Source organism: Tursiops truncatus, chromosome 11, assembly GCF_011762595.2.
Source record: "Tursiops truncatus isolate mTurTru1 chromosome 11, mTurTru1.mat.Y, whole genome shotgun sequence".
Taxonomy (NCBI): Eukaryota; Metazoa; Chordata; class Mammalia; order Artiodactyla; family Delphinidae; genus Tursiops; species Tursiops truncatus.
In genome coordinates, this window is record NC_047044.1 from 53,280,632 (window position 1) to 53,296,507 (window position 15,876).

At 35.6% G+C, this 15,876-nt stretch overlaps 1 long non-coding RNA gene across 3 annotated transcripts in view; it reads right to left on the reverse strand.

Moving 5' to 3' along the window:
• The window catches only part of LOC109547206 (uncharacterized), a 43,156-nt gene extending 27,737 nt beyond the window's left edge, over positions 1-15,419 (reverse strand). For all 3 annotated transcript variants that reach the window (XR_012324311.1, XR_012324310.1, XR_002172961.3), the window contains exon 1: positions 825-15,419. This is a non-coding gene — a long non-coding RNA (uncharacterized lncRNA). The remainder of the gene's footprint in view (positions 1-824) is intronic.
• Between the last annotated feature and the right edge of the window lie 457 nt (positions 15,420-15,876).

The window sequence follows — 15,876 nt, forward strand, 5'->3', positions numbered from 1 at the left end:
CCTGCATTGGCAGGCAGATTCTTAACTACTGTGCCACCAGGGAAGTCCCCTCCAACTTCGTTCTTATTCAAAATTCTTAGGCTATTTCTTTTGATTTTCTATATAAATTTTATAATGATCTTGTCAATTTCTATAAAAAGTTTTGCTGGGATTTTGATTGAGATTGTGTAGATTCTATAGATCTCTTAGGATAAAATTGACAGCTTAACAATATTAACATATCCATAAATATGATATATTCTTTTATTTAATTGGGTCACAGATCATCAATGTTTTATAGTTTTCACCATACAGTTTCAGCACATTTCTCTGAGATTTACTCTTGAATTTATACTTGATACTTTTACAAATGGTACTTTTAAAAATGATTTCCAATTTTCATTCCTTATATAGAGAAATACAACTGATGTTTTATACTGAATCTTGCAATCTTGTTAAACTATGTATAGTACTAGTTTTTGATATTCTTTGGGATTTTATATGTAAACAATTATGCTCTCTTTGAATACAGTGTTATTTCTTCTTTTCCAATCTATGTGTCTTTTATTTCTTTTTCATGATTTATTACACTGGCTAGACCCTCCAACATGTGGGCACATTGAGAGGAGACATCCTTGATGTCAGGCAGAACACTGAACACTGGTTACCAATGTCAGGGGAGGTCTCCAACAACATGGAGGATAGCAAAGATCATTACTATGAAAATCACCAGGAATAGAAGCCCAAATACTTCCACTCACTTTCACTCCACTATACTTGGTAATGGAGTTGCCAAGGAAAACATAACACAGTCAAACACTAGGTGGAACAACAATTTTACTTACATGGAGAAGAGACAGAGAAAGATCAGCTCCAATTGTGCGCATTGGTTCCCTGTGGCCAGTGGGTCCCACCAGGCAGCCAACACAGGGCAATTAGCCTGCATGCACCCCTCTTGTGCTGTAGCAGAAGGACACCTCTTCCTCCTTCGTGGAGTCTGAAATAAATGAAGGCTGGAGAGTGCCTGAGAGTCATTGACGCATTGAGTATAAATACTTAAGCAGAACAAAGGAATACACATTGAGTCTGAAAAAGAAGATATTCCCATACAAGGTGATAAATCTGGCACTGACTATATGGGTTCCTTATCTCTTGGTAAAGAAGTATTCCAGGCCCAAGCCCTGTTCTTCTGAAACTAGATGGAGGGGGGTCAACAGGCAGTGCACATTAGACTGCCTTTCCCAACATTTGCCTTGTTAGTCCTAGGGGGAAACCGTGGAATCTTTGATCGTTAAGTGTCCCTGCATCGGCAGGCGGACTCCCAACCACTGCGCCACCAGGGAAGCCCTGTGTCTTTATATTTAATGCAAGTTTCTCATAGGCAGCATATATTTAGGACTTGAATTTATCATCTATGAGTTTATCGTTTATGGGGTGAATTGTGTGTCCCCCAGATTCACATGTTGACATCCTAACTAGTACCTCAGAATGTGACCTTATTTGGAAATAAGGTCTTTGTGGATATAATTAGTTAAGATGAGACCACGCTGGTGTAGGGTTAAGCACCTAATCCAGTATGGCTGGTGTCGTTATAAAGTAGGTTGATGGAGAAAGACACAAATACAGGGACAATGTCATGTGAATATGGAGGCAGATTGGGGTGATGCAGACAAGCCAAGGAACACCAAAGATTGCCAGCTAACCACTAGGAGCTAGAAGGGGAGCAGATTCTTCCTCACAGCCCTCAGGAGGCTCAACCCTGCTCACACCTTGATCTCAGACTTTTAACCTCCAAAACTGTAAGAAAATTTCTGTTTGAGCCACTCAGGTGGTGGTACTATTTTAACAGCAGCCCCAGAAAACTAAAACACCATCTAATCTAACAATCTCTATCTTTTAATTGGTATGTTTAGATCATTTATATTAATGTAATTATTGATATAGTTGGTTTAAGTCTTCTACTTTGTTTGCTGGCTGTCTCCTCTGTATTTTGATCTTCTTTCTTACCTCCATTTCTATTATTTGAATACTTTCATATTCCATTTTAATTTATTGGTTCTTTGGCAATCTTTTGGGTTCTTTGTCTTAATGGTTTCTCTATAGATTAAATTACACATACTCAACCTTTCCCACTATATCCAGGTTAATATTTTACCACCTCAAGTGAAATGTAGAAGCCTTACAACCATGTAGGTTGCTTTACCCTGCCCTCTTTATGTTATAGTTGTCATATATATCTACATATATTGATATTCCTACCAGGCAGTGCTACAGTTTTGAGAGGGGATTTATTTTAATCGACTTTCAAGCTATTAAGTTAGCATGCTACCATTTCATGGATACTGAACACACTAGAATCCTAGGTAAGGTACACTAGACTGTGTACAGTAGACATGCACACTAGACTCTGAAACTTACGGTGACAGCAGAGGCAAGAGTATTTTTATGCTGATTACCTGAGCCACAAGACCCACAAGGCAATGCAGAAGGCCTGATGAAGCCTGCAAAATTAGTGGATTTTTGGGCCACAGGAAAGGAGCTTTAAGGGGTCTACCACTTTTATGGCAATCAGTAAGCAGATCAGCTTTTTATGTGATGGAAGATATTACCTCACCTTTCATACTTTCCAGCTGCAAAAACAATCCTGAGAAATGACCTGGATAAAAGAGTTGTCAGGGTCTTGGCAATCCTTTACACGCTTAGCAACATGTGTCAGAGTTAGAGAGACCCATTGACTATGTCCCAATCATTTTTTGCTTTCATCAGTTATGCATATTTTAAAGAATCTAATAGGAGAAAAATAGACTGTTAAATTTACTCAGATCTTTACCATTTGTGTTGCTTTTCCTTCATTTTTCAACGTCTAAGTTTCTCTTTGGTATTCCTCTTTAGCCTGAATCATTTCCTTTAAGTATTCTTCTCGAATCAATCTGCTGCTGATGAATTCTCATAATTTTCTTTCATCTCAGAATATCTTTATTTATTCTGATGGATATTTTTGCTGGACATAGAATCCTGTGTTGACCACTCTTCTCTTTGAGCACTTTAAAGATGTTCTTCCATTGTCTGGGTTTCATGGCTTCTGATGAGAAATCCAAGAGCATCCCAATCATTGTTGCCCCATATGTAATGTTTCATTTTTCTCTAGTTCTGTTAAGATTTTTAAAAATCTTTTTACAAAAGTCTTCAGTAGTTTCATTAAAATGTGTCTAAGTATTATTTTCTTTATCTTGTTTGGGGTGCATCAAACTTTTTGCCTCTGTAAATGTATGTCTCATTAAATTTGTGATGTTTGGGGCATTATTTCTTCAAATAATTTTTGTGGCCCCAATCTCTTTATCCTCTCTTTCTGAAACTCCAGGGGCAAGTATGTTAGATTTTTAAAATATTATTCCGTAGACCCGTGATGCTATGCTCTTTCTTTTCTCTTTCTTTCTTTTAAAAATCTTTCCCTGCTTCTGTCCTTCAGATTCTATAACTTCTGTTTATCACTCTTCAGGTTCATTGAGTGATTATATCTTTAATTTTTGAGAATGTTTTAATTTGAAATAATTATAGAATAAAAAGTTTCAAAGGTAATACAGAAAGGCACTATGCATCTTTCATCCTGTTTACCTCAATGGTTACATCTTATACAATTATAGTACAATATCAAATGACATTGTCAGGAAATGACATTAATATGGTGTGTATATATAGTTTAATATCATTTAATCACATGTATAGATTTGTGTAATGACTACTGCAGTCAAGATACCAAACTATTCCATCACCACAAAAACCTCTCTGGTGCTATTGTTTTATAATTACACCCCTACCTTCACCAACCACTAATCTTTCCATTTCTGTAATTTTTTCATTTTGAGAACCATATATATATATATGGAATTATACAGTATGAGTTTTTGGAATTGGATTTTTTTTTTCACACAGTACAATGCCCTTGAGATTCAGTGAAGTTGTTATATGAAGAGATAGTTTTTTTCCTTTTTACTGCTGAGTAGAATTCCATAGTCTGCATATATCAGTTTAACTATTCACCTACTGAGAGATATTTTGGTTGTTTCAATTTTGGGCTATTACAAATAGAGCTATGAACAATCATGTTCAGGTTTTAATGAACACTTATGTATTCATTTCTCTAGAATAAATATCAACAGTGATTGCTGGGTTGTATGATAAATGTCTTTAAAGAAAATGCAAAATTATTTACCAGAGTGGCTGTACTATTCTATATTCCCATCAGCAATGTACAAGACTGTTTTTCTGTATCTTCATCAGCATTTGGAATTGTCACCATGCTTTTTTCTCGTGTTATCTTCTTTTAGCTTTATAGTTTTATACTTTGCTTTTAAATCTATGATTCACTTTGAGTTAATTTTTGTATAAGGTGTGAGTTTTAGGTCTAGGCTTATTCTTTTGCTTATGGATATTTAATTACTCCACACCATTGTTGAAAAGAGTGTCCTCTCTCCATCAAAATGCTTTTGCAACTTTGTCAAATATCAGTTGGCCATACTTGTGTGATGATGCTATTTTGGAGCTCTCCCTTCTGTTCCATTGATCTGTGTGTTTATTCCTCTGCCAATACCACCATCTTGATTACTACAGCTGTATGTCTTGAAATCTGTTGGTTGCCTTTGCCTGGTTAATTAGTCACTTTACTCATACTTTATATGCTAATTAGCTTTGAATTATATCCTGGAAATTGTGACTGCAATACTGTGTAGACTGTGGGTTCTCTTATCATCTTATGGAGGATGTTAATTTTTTTTAGCCAGTCTATCAACTCAGTTTAGACTCAGACCAAAAGTTCTGTCTTGCTATACAACCATCACCCAGGATTAGTCTGAGATTTGGGCCCTGGTTTAAATCATAATTCAGGTCATAAAGCATTTGCCATACTGTTTTGGGTCCGACCTGCACATGTGCTTTTCAGGGGTTAGTATGAGTCTTGAGCAATGGCCAAATTGTTAAGTGTTATGATGTTTTAGATTTGTCCTGTCCATGCACAACCCAGGGGTGAGCCTGTTACAACAGATTAGGTAATCCCCTTCCCCAAATCCAGAATTCTTGTTACACTTTCTGACCTGCAAGTTTCCCTTTTTGTGGTTCCTTTGGACAGGAAAACAAGGTTCTATTGGAGGCTAGCCATCTACATGATCACACATTTCTACAACTGAGCCTGCCCTTGGGGGCATAGCTATAAAACAGAAACTCAGAAAATTTACTCCTTTATGGATTGCTTTTCCAACTGCTGACTTCCTTCCACAATTTTTTGTTTACTTTTCAGAATGCTCAGGTAGTTGCTTATGAATATTCTCAAGAGATTTTAGTTGTAATTCAAAAAGAGATAAGCTGTAGTGGACTTCAGTGTCCCAATGGAACCAAAATCTTCCTTTTATCTCTCTGGGAAGGTTTTTAGATACAAATTCAGCGTGTTTAAGATGTAGAGCTTTTCAGAGTTTCTATGTCTCCTGTGTCAATTGTGATAAGTGGTATTTTTGTTAAGTTGTTCTCTTTAAGGAAACTGTCCATTTAATTGAATTTATTGTCAGTTGTTCATAATCTTTTATTATCCTTTTAATCTTTGTAAAATCTACAGTCATGTCCTTGCTTTCATTCCTGATATTGATAATTTATTCTATCAGTGTTATGGGCTGAATTGTGTTCCCCTCAAGTTGAAGGCTTACCCCTCAGTACCTCAAAATTGACTGTATTTGGACTGTATTTTGAAGAGGTAATTAAGTTAAAATGAGAGCATTAGAGAGGGCCCTAATCCAATTATGACTGGTGTCCTTATAAGGCTAGAACACACAGAGAGACACCAAGGGTACACTGCATGATGACCATGTGAAGAAAAGGCAAGAAAGTGGCCATCTGCAAGCCAAGGAGAGAGGCCTCAGAGGAAACCAACTCTGCCAGCACCTTGATCTTGTATTTCCAGTCTCCAGGACCATAAGAAAATAAATTTCTGTTGTTTAAGCCACTTACTCTGTGCTATTTTGTTATGGAAGCCCTAGCAAACTAATGCAATCGATCTTGCTAATTTACTGCAGGCATACCACATTTTATTGCACTTTGCAGATATTCCTTTTTTTACAAATTGAAGGTTTGTGATAATCATTCATTGAGCAAGTTTACTGGCACCACTTCTCCAACAGCATTTGCTCACTTCGTGTCTGTGTCAACATTTTGGTAATTCTCACAATATTTCAAACTTTTTACATTATTATTGTATTCGTTATGGTGATCTGTGATCAGTGATCTTTGAATGTTACTATTGCAAAAAGATTAGGACTTGCTGAAGGCTCAGATGATGGTTAACATTTTTTAGCAATATAAGTATTTTTAAATTAAGGTATACACATTGCTTTTTTTAGACATAATGCTAAATAGCACACTTAATAGACTACAGAATAGTGTAAACATAATTTTTATAAGATGTGTTAGCTTCACCCCACAAATTTTCACGCAGTTTTCTTCTCTGACCCATGTTAATTTTCTAGATATCTTGTATCTGCTGGGGATTGGTTTCAGGACACGCCCCCACATACACAGAAATCAAAATCCATGGATGCTCAAGTCCCTTATTATAAAATGGTGTAGTATTTGCATACAGCCTTTGCACATCCTCCTGTATACTTTAAATCATCTCTAGATTACTTATAATACCTAATCCAATGTAAATGCTATATAAATACTTGCTGGTATGCAGCAAATTCAAGTTTTGCTTTTTGGAACTTTCTGGAAATATTTTTCAAATATTTTGGATCCTAGGCTGGCTGAATCCACCAACGTGGAACCCGCAGATACCGAGGGGGCTGACTGTATTTCTAATTTAATTATTTGGTCATGCGAGAGCATATTCTATAGGACATCAATCCTTTGCAATATACTGAAACTTAATTATGGACCAGCATTTTGTCTTAGAGACTATTCCATGTGCATTTGTTGTGCGTAGTGTTCTATAAGTGTCAATCACCTTATATTAATATGGCCACACTAAATTCCCTATGCTAGGTGTATCATTTTCCATTTTTTACTTATAACTTGTTTGGTCTTTATAAAGTGTCTCTCGGAAAAAGCATATGGTTGGATCTTTCTTTCTCCTGCCTTATTCAGAGTTTAGTCCATTACATTTAATTAATAATATGGTTGGATTTAAGTCTACCATCAACCTTTGTTTACCATTTGTTCTTTTGTTCCTTTTCCCTCCTTTTCTACCTTTACTTTTTTTGTGTGTGGGGGAGGGGGTGACATGAGTATTATTTATTATTACATTTTATCTGTTTTACTGGCTTTTAGTTATGCCTCTTGTTCTTTTTCTTTTTTTTGTGTGGTTGCTCTAGGGTTTATAGTATACTTTTTTTTTCTTTAAGATATTTTTGATGTGGACCATTTTTAAAGTTTTTATTGAATTTTTTACAATATTGCTTGTTTTATGTTTTGGTTTTTTGGCCACAAGGCATGTGGCATCTTAGCTCCCTGACCAGAGATTGAACCCACACCCCCTGCGTTGGAAGGCGAAGCCTTAACCACTGGACCACCAGGGAAGTCCCTATAGTATACATTCTTAATATATCATGATCTTTTGCAATCATATTATATTAATTCACATATAAGAACTTTATAACAGTATAATTTCACATAAACCACTCTCCTTTGTCTGATGTCATATATTTTATTCACACGTTACAAATCCCACAGTACATTTTCATTCATTTTGTTTTGAACAACCATTTGATTTTTATCTAAGAAAGAAAAAATTTTCTATTTATCTACATACTCTACTCACCATTTCCATAGGTTTTATTCCTTCCTGTAGATCTGAAATTTCCATCTGGAAATGCTTTGAGCATTTCCATAAACACTTCTGTATTATGGGTTACTGATGGACAAATTATTTTTAATCTGAAAATGTTTAATTTGCCTTCATTTTAGAAGGATATTTTCTTGTGTATTAATTCTAAATTTGACAGGTTTCCCTCCCCCTTCCCCCACCTTAGCACCTCAGAGACGCCATTCCATTTTCTCCTGGCCTTTGTTGTTTCTAATGAAATGTCAGCTGTCACATTATTTGCTAGTAATGTGACTTTTTCCTCCCATGGCTGCTTTTGAGAATTAATTTTTATCTTGGATTTTTATTGACTATTTAAGGGTATGGATGTGGTCGTCTTTTCTTCTTATCCTGCTTGGGGTATGCTGGCTTAAGTTGATATTTTCAGTCAAATTCGGGAAAACTTCAGCCATCTGTTTTCAATTATTTTTTTCTACTTCATTCTTCTCCTGTTTGGTTCTCTCTCACAAGTCTTTGTGTTCCTGTTAATTTAGGGGAAAAAAAATCTCTATGCCTTATTTTGGATAATTTCTAGACTTATTTTTAAGTTGTGTTCTGCATTAATCCCATCCAATTAATAGATTTTTGATTTCAGTTATATTTAGTTTTAATATTTACATTTGGTTATTTCTTATAGTTTTCACATGTATTTCCTGAAATTCCCTATTTCTTACGCATTCCATCTTTTCCTGTGGATTCTTTAATGTATTTATTATAGTCATTTTAAAGTCCTTGTTTACCAGTTCTAACATCTGGGTTATCTTTGGATCTGTTTCCATTTACCATGGGTTTACATTTCCTGTTTCTTTATATTTCTAGGAATTGTGAATGATACATGTTATTTTCTATTTTACGACATATGGAGGCAATGTACGATATCAATGCCTCATCAAGGCAACTGAAATGAACATTTTAATGAATATCCTTGGAATGTATTTCTCATTTTTTTAATGATATACTAATTTTCATTGAATTATTTGGACCCTGACCTTTTTTCTCCAAGAACTTGGTTTTACTATATTTGAAATTACATGAAGAAAACAACAACAACGTGACAGTTGTGGAAATACATCCACAAAATATTTACTATAGAATAACATCCCTGATCCTTGAAGTTAACAGTCTAGTTACAGGGCGTGTAGTCTATTACAGTTTTCCTATGGGTTTCCTATGGGCAGATTTACAGAGTCCAAGAAAATATACCTTAGGCAAAGACAGAGAAGACAAAAAACAGTAACCTTGATTTTTGGGGTGAATCCCAACATTACATTTTGAAAAACCAAACCAGAACTGCGGAATACGAGCAAACATCAGAGTCTGAACAGATAAGCCATGCCCTTGGAAATCCAATGTAGCTGTGGAAACAGACAACAGTAACAGAAGGATGACTAGGTAAAAATTCAAGTTTACCAGCTAAATACCAGCTAAATGTAAGGGTAGAAACAAATAGGCCTTAAAAACTTGAAGTAAATAGAAGTGTCCCAGAATCTGGAAAGAGTATGTGTGGGTCCAGTGACAGGAGAGGGAGATATAGCTAGCATCTAAGACAAGGAGCTGTCTTCTCTCTGCCCTGGTTTTAGGTTGTCTCACACTTTGAGGGCAGGCTGTTAGGACTCACTGAACTCTGAAGCTAAATTCTGTATTTGCTAATAACTGTAGTATGAAAGTGGTTTCCAGAGTTACACCAATTTCGCTAGCACCAAAGAAAACACCTGGTCTTAGCACCACTCATTGTGAGCGTCACATGTATTAAAATTACACAAATAGGGCTTCCCTGGTGGCGCAGTTGTTGAGAGTCCGCCTGCCGATGCAGGGGACATGGGTTCGTGCCCCGGTTCTGGGAAGATCCCACATGCCGCGGAGCGGCTGGGCCCGTGAGCCATAGCCGCTGAGCCTGCGTGTCCGGAGCCTGTGCTCCGCAACGGGAGAGGCCACAGCAGTGAGAGGCCCGCGGATAGCAAAAAAAAAATAAAAATAAAATTACACAAATACTTCTGTACTATACTACTTATTTCTAGAGTATGTATCAATTAGATGGTTTGCCATCTGTTTCAAAAAGCAGATTTTGAACAAGCTAAGCAATTTAATTTTCCTTCTGGGTCTATCAGTGGGGGTTTAAAAATCTTGTTAATGGATTGTGTACAAGTAATTCCGGTTGGGCTATTTTATTTTTACACAATCACAATTGGTGTCATTATATAGTTCATCTTTTGTGTGCCGTTTTTAAGAAAAGTGGGAAGATCCAGGATGTTCCCAGTCTACCTGGTTGTTTAAAGGGAATTTTGAGGAATCTGTCCAAGAAAATATTTTCTCTAGAGCTTAAACCACCCACGAAAGAAAAAAAACACAGAAAATATCTCCTTTCCAATCAAACTTGACTATCTTCTCTTTCCTTAACATTTGGCTCCTTTTGTTTTCAAAATTAATTTACCCTGTTGGGAAACTGAGTCTTACCCTTGGCCATCAACAAGACTCTTTTTTTGCCTCAAAAGTGAGGTTTTTTTTTTTCCCCCCCACATTACTTCTTGTTTAATTTTTATTTCTTATTGGAGTAAAACTGAAAAATGATGTCTTTTTAAAATGGGAATTCAAGTCTGAAAACTATGGACTGTTTCACTTCCCAAATTAGTAATTTGTACACCTATCTTTGTATATTCCAACCAAATATTATATAGTATTTTTACTATTTCAGTGTGCTTGAGGGTGATTTAGGGACTTCTATTTTGGGACAGCAGTAACAACTCATCCAGGCTTATTAATACTATACAAATTGTGGGCTCTCATGGGGATGGGGTCTCAAGGCAGTATTTGTTTAAAAATAGTATCACTATACAGGTTGCTTGGAAGCAATCAGTAGGTAAACTCTCATAAGTATTTAATAACTCTGAGACCCTTCTCAGAAGATGCATGAAGACAAACTTGGTGACTACATTGTTGGTCAATGCAGAGGCATAAAGGATCTAGATCTAACTTTTTTTTTTTTTTTTTTTTTTTTTTTGCGGTACGCGGGCCTGTCACTGTTGTGGCCTCTCCCGTTGCGGAGCACAGGCTCCGGACGCGCAGGCTCAGCGGCCATGGCTCACGGGCCCAGCCGCTCCGCGGCATGTGGGATCTTCCCGGACCGGGGCACAAACCCGTGTCTCCTGCATCGGCAGGCGGACTCTCAACCACTGCGCCACCAGGGAAGCCCTAGACCTAACTTTTGATAGTTGTTAATTCTCCTGGAAAACCTTGGACTCAAGAAAAATGGACAATATTAAGGGAAGGTAGACTTCAGAATGTTGTATATGTGATACTAGATAAGGAGGCTATGAGCCTAGTCACAGAATGGTTACTTTGCCATGGAAACCAGACAAAAACTGGGTTGGAAGACAGATTTCTTTGCAATAAAAATGTCTTTAGAAAATATAAATGAAATGTTGCTATTCTTTACATTTAATCTTGAATATTCTAAATTCCATAAATAATACTGAATTTATTATTCTTAATAATACTGAATTTAGAATGTTACTGTATTTTAAACATATCTATTTTTAATGCACATTCATAAGGTAAATTTACTTTGAAAGCTTTAAAAATACTCAGTAATACATCAGGGATAAAACAAAATCACAGTAATACAGTGATGCTTCAGATATTGAGGCAAATCCTTCATTTAATAATTATCACATTAGGAACACATACTATACCCAACACCATCTTAGCATCTATGAACAAGACTCTTCCATCAGATTAATTCAGTCTAATGGGGGATGAGAGATATGCATAGCCCAAGGTGACAACTGATGTGTCAGGAAGAGCAAGCCAGTGTATGTTGGGATTGGTCCTGAAGAATGTGTGTAGGAGTCTGCCTGGTAGGAGATAAGGCAGACCATTAAACAGAATAGTATGTGGGAAAGGCCAGAGTTGTCAAATTGTATATGTTTGAGGGAAGGTGAGGAGTTCGATAAGGGCTAGTTCTCAATCTTTTCCCTCAAGCACCAGTTGAACAGGCAATCTGGGTGGAATAATTGTTACCCTATTCTTTGTTCTCTTGCTGAAGAAAGCTTATTGGAACTTGAGTGTGAATGATATTGAATAATGATAATTAGTCTCATTTGTAAAGAGAGAACAATCATTCCCACAATTGGGTGTACTTGTTAGTAATAATACCTGCTGCGTTCTTCATAATGATCAGGACACAATTTATACCTCACAATTATTCTAAAAGGTAGGGTAATAGTGCCAGGAGTGGATGGCTTAGGTAGATGGGGAGTTTGGTTTCCTCACAAATATCTATTAATAGCCCTCTACAACAAGTAAACTGTACATTTCAAGAAAAACCATGTGCTTGCTGAGCAAACATGCAGTTTTAAGAGTCTCACACTTCTTTCTACTCGGACTGTTCACCCCAAGCCCTCCTAGATGGAAATTCTGGAGCTGCTCTAGTTTGCAAATTGGGAATCAGAGAGGTAACAAGACTTACAGAAAAGTGGTAGGCCCAGAACTCAGGTGGTTAAAGTTCTAAGCCTATGTTCTGAACCACTCTTTTATTCATGGAGGGTCTGGAGGAGGACTTTAAGCTAAAGAGAGGAATAGAATCTGACTTTTACTAATTCTATCCCAACAATAAAAGTCGTAACCTCTGAAGTTTGGATTTTACTTTACTCAAATGATTTTAGATACTGATAAATAAAATTGGAGGAAAAAGACAACATAATCCATGATTGCTGAAGGCAGAGAAAAGGGTTTTAAGTGTAAAATGTTTAGTTATGCTCATAAATAGCTTTAAAAAAACAAATCTGTTAGTATGGAACTGGATTCTAGTATCCGTGATGAAATTTTAATTTTCAAGCTTACCATCACATTAAGACTTCTGCTCCAAGTCTTTTAGAGGAGCTAGGAGAACATCTTAAAAAAAAAAAAATGAAAAAGCAAATATTAATTTGATCCACCCTACTGGTTATTCTTCTGCTAAAAATATATACTTAACAATAACTTTAAAAGCTGAATTTGAGCCTTCAATTGAAGAAGTCTTTCATCAGCAATGATAGAGCACTCTAGTTTTCCATAATAGGAAATATGCCTTATTTTGCAAAACCTCGAAGTTTATACCTCTATATCCATTAACTCTTAATCCTCACAAGAAACTGGTATTTTATGGTTGAGAAAACTAAAATTCAGAAGCCAATGACTTAAGAGCTAGCTGTGGTAAAATGGTTTTAAATACAGGATGTTTCCTACCCTATCCCACTGTCTCCCAACAAACATCTTACCCAAGTATTTGTGATTATTGATGTTTACTGTTTGAATTTGCAATATTACAACTCACACAATAGATACATGGCACAAAATTGAAACTGTTTTATAAATCGAGTTTTATCTTACTAAAGTCACTCAGTATGAGTCCTACAGGAATAAAAAGATGTACTATCAATAATTTCTCCATATTTAGTTTATTTTTTGGTTTTAAGTAAGGGCAATTCTAAAATAATTCATATATGCTTGGAGGTTGCTCTGTCTTAAGTAGTTTTCAGGACACTGATAATTCACTACAGGAGTTAGGGAGCTCAGGGGATGAACAATGATCTGGACGTCTGGAACTTCTTTGGGAAATGACTTAAAAAGTCATGATGTGATTAATTCTGACGAACTCAAGAGAATTTTAAAATTGCCCACTTCATATAATCAACAGATTGTTTTCAGTATAGAGAAAGTGAAATACTTTCACTACTTATAGGGATAACTCAAGGTCAGAAGAAAAGCAGGCCAGATGAAAGAGTGAAGGCACACATGTAAGGCCAGACTAAGAAGAACACTTTAATACGTGAGTCTAAACTATTCAAAACCTACCATACCTAAGAATCAATGAATAGAGGAGGAATAAGGAGTTACAATGCCTGTTAACCTACAATATTCTTTCATAAAGTTTAAAAGAAAAACAAAATAAGTGTTAATGAGGAAACCTGGTTTGAGATATTACAAAGTTTAAGAATCCTGAAAGATTTTAACTAAGAATTAAAAAGCAAGGTAATACTTAAGGTTTAAAACAGCTTGGCAAATGTAAAGAATTTGTCATTACTAAGAAAAATGTAAGAATACACATTATGGGAAAAGACTTGGGATGTTTCCATATTTATTGTTTTACTTGTATGTATGTAGATTTAACTCCTAGCAACGGATTTGAAGGTCACACCAAATAAAACTATTTTTTTTGTTTCATCAAACTATATAGAACAAACTACAAGTTCCTGATATGAGGGAAAACTTTGAGCAAAATGAGCACCAACTTCAACCACGATTTTCTACAGTAGAACACAGTTAATTACCAAAACAATTTAAACATTTAAAATATTTGATTTTGTGCATACTGAAAATGTGCAGTCTTATTTTTACAGCATTTCCATTTAAAAGAACGATTTCCAAAGAGATAGCTGTATTTTTAGCTGCTTTGTATAAGATTTAATAGGCATTTCTAGAAAAAAAATGACATCAAAACCCATTTGACTGATTTTTCTCTCTGTCCTTTGAGACTCTAGTCCACAATATTATGTCAACCCTTGATTTTCCCTGAATGGTTTATCCACTTTCTGGATTCTCTTAATAACCCAGAGTCTCTTCCCTTTCACTATCCTGGCAATTTCCAGGCTTCCAAAGATAGAGCTGATTATAATTAGACCATGGTATGATGTAGTGTATGTTTCCCAATGCATATATTTGCCAAAAATAATTTTTGTACTGTCTGTTTTATATTATCCATTTAAAAATTCTTTACCCCATCATTAGTGCAAATAAGGCTTGATCAATATTTGAATTTTTACTATGTACATTTTACATGTATATTTTATCTTCCTGATTCTGATATTTAAAAACCTATTCTATGCTGATTAAAAATTTGAATATACCTAATCCAGTTTTAAATGAAAGTGTTATCTGAGCTATTTTGAAATTCTTTTGCTTTAATATATGGTAAATATGAATTAAACACATGAAAAATTATATAGAATTGAAATGCCCAAGCTAGAATAATGCTTATAAGAAAAATTATACATGTTTCTCATTAAAAAACTCTGATAATGAAACAATAGACTATATAGCTCTACAACTTAATATATGTCAGCAAGAATATAAATACACTCTCCTTCCCCCTTTCTCTAACCTCTGGCACTTAAAAAAAAGTATTTGTGAGTTATCAACATAGTTACCTTTTCAAGAGAAGCTGTTTCAAATAAAAATTTAAAAAATTACTTTATTGTAGAGCAAACAATATGACCAAAGATTTCCACTATTCTTCTTTGGCTTCAGAAATAAAATTTATTTTCCTTTCCTTCTCACTCCTCTGAGATTTTAAAGACTTTTGGTTCCTTCCTCTGTATACAAGAATTCTCCACATTTCTACCTTACAAACTAAACTGGAGAGAATGTGCTCATCTATACTGCACAAGCAAAGATCAGAACCATAGCTACAAGTAGGGAGGATGGGAAGCAGGCAGTAATGAAATGTATTGTCTGTAAAGTACTTAAAGATAATAAAACAGACTAAAAGTTGGCTTACTTTTTGTTATCACCATGTACCAGTGATAGTGTCAGAGACAGTACATTCTTCTCTGGGGTGAAAGGTTCCTACTGGCATGCTCCCCACCCCCACAAACCACGCCCCCTCCCCCCAACTCCCTTTCATAAGCCACTGAAGGAGACTCTACTCATTTTATCTCATAGTCTCCTGGCTTATTTCTCATAAGATGTCCTCACCTCAATGAAATTAGTTGATGAACAAGCACTGTCTTTATACTGTAGCAATGGCTTTGACACTTAACTAATTTTCTTCATACCCAAACCACTGTTTTGTGTGGCTTGATATCTAGCTGCCAGAAAAGCAAGGACAAATATAGGACTAAAAGAATACAGATTACAAGAGAAAGCAGGATATTTAAATAAAACATTAGGCTGCAGCTTTTTCATATAGATTAATTAAAACTAAATCATAGGTGAAGAAAAAAAGTCCTGAAAATCAGGGTTGCATTTGGGGAAATGTAAAGAAGGGCACAGTTGAGTTAGATGAACAAGGAAAAAAATGC